This window comes from Limulus polyphemus, unplaced genomic scaffold, assembly GCF_000517525.1.
Source record: "Limulus polyphemus unplaced genomic scaffold, Limulus_polyphemus-2.1.2 Scaffold500, whole genome shotgun sequence".
In the NCBI taxonomy this organism is placed as follows: domain Eukaryota; kingdom Metazoa; phylum Arthropoda; class Merostomata; order Xiphosura; family Limulidae; genus Limulus; species Limulus polyphemus.
The window spans coordinates 200,972-202,830 of record NW_013666110.1 but is presented as its reverse complement, the minus strand read 5'-3'; positions in this window follow the sequence as shown (position 1 = coordinate 202,830).

Genomic DNA, 1,859 nt, shown 5'->3' with positions numbered 1-1,859 from the left:
TGCTTCACTCGATCGATTAACACAACAGTGGGTGTAATACTACGCGCTATATTTAAGGTTGTGTACTTAAAGCGAAATACTTTGAAAGGAAGACAAATATTCCAAGACTTACCAATCAATATTGCGTTTCTCTGTTTACTGTCCCCCCCTTTTTTTTTTAAAGAAATCTACAAGTCTTCTTCACACAAACATTTCAAACTAATGGAAGAACATTTTGTTCAAGAAAACCACCTGGTGAGAGATATGCTTGATCAACCATATATCGTTTCTTTAGTTTCAGACCACCCAAACTATGGGAAGTACACCAGGGTGGCCTGTCGATGTGCAAGAAAAATATATGATTACTCGGAACTATTTTGGAATCGACCAAGCGAATATTGGACTACTGGAAGGCCAGTCTCACGCGGTTTATAATATACTGGAAAGGTCATTTCCTTTGGTGATTCCGCGACTTAACACCACGGCATTTTAAAGAGAATCTTAATTCAGGAAAAACAAAAACAAAATAATAGTCTGGCCTTGTGAAATCAAAATTACAAGACGGTTCTTTAAAGATGAGAAGTGTAATCATACTTAATTAACATCAAAATTAAAAGACGCTGCTTTAAAGATGAGAAGTGTAATCATACTTAACATCAAAATTACAAGACGGTTCTTTAAAGATGAGAAGTGTAATCATACTTAACATCAAAATTACAAGACGATTCTTTAAAGATGAGAAGTGTAATCATACTTAACATCAAAATCACAAGACGGTTTTTGAAAGATGAGAAGTGTAATCATACTTAACATCAAAATTACAAGACGGTTCTTTAAAGATGAGAAGTGTAATCATACTTAATATCAAAATTACAAGACGGTTCTTTAAATATGAGAAGTGTAATCATACTTAACAAAATATTTTTGTCTTTGTTAACTGAATTAACACTTTATATTTGACTCCCTGTAAGGTTATCCACAGACAGTTAACACTTTATGTTTGACTCCCTGTGATGTTATCCATAGACATTAGCCTCTACACAGGATTACTGCATTATAAAGATGGCTTATGAGTGACAGTAAGTCCTTAGCTAGAAAGACTCTAAGTATTATCACTACATTACAACAGAAGATTCACGAGTGTTGGTAAGTCCTCAGCTCAAACCCTCTAAGCACTCACGTTAAAAGCCTATAGAAATATTGATTTTCTTTAGCTTCAGAACGTAAAACTTTTTTCATAAACCTAAGAAGTTGTAGCAATGAGATATACCTCTAGTGGACAAAATGTAAACTATATTTTCACGTCTTCGTAAAACATATATAATGTCAAATCTTAACGTATGAATAATGTAAACAAAATATTAAAAAAAATGTTACAAACATTTTTGTAAAAGATTTATGATTGTGTTTTGTATCAACGTCTATGTTTCTTATTAACACTTACCTAAATATTAAATGATGTTTATAAAAAGAAGTTATACTATGTCTTGAGGTGTTGTTGAGGTAGATTAAAAATAACTGCGCGAAATTACGGATTTAAAATATGTTTATTTTTTTATTCATACGTTGTTTCTATATCTCGGGAAATCGTACCAGGTGGCATGAAATAATGTTCAAAGCATATATTTTTGTTACCCTTCCTTATAAAATTTGATTTATCTGTAAAAACTGGTAAATTCGTACACATCCAATAATCTAAAGGTAAAAATTTGATTGACACACTAACAACCAATAACTACAAAACTTTGTTCTAGCCATCATATGATGACATACTCTAACCCTATACACCTGGTGTTTAGAATTTTCAACTTTAACGACTCTTTATGTGCACATGAGCTAAATAACCAGGTTAGTTAGTTTGTTTGTAACTAAGCACAAAG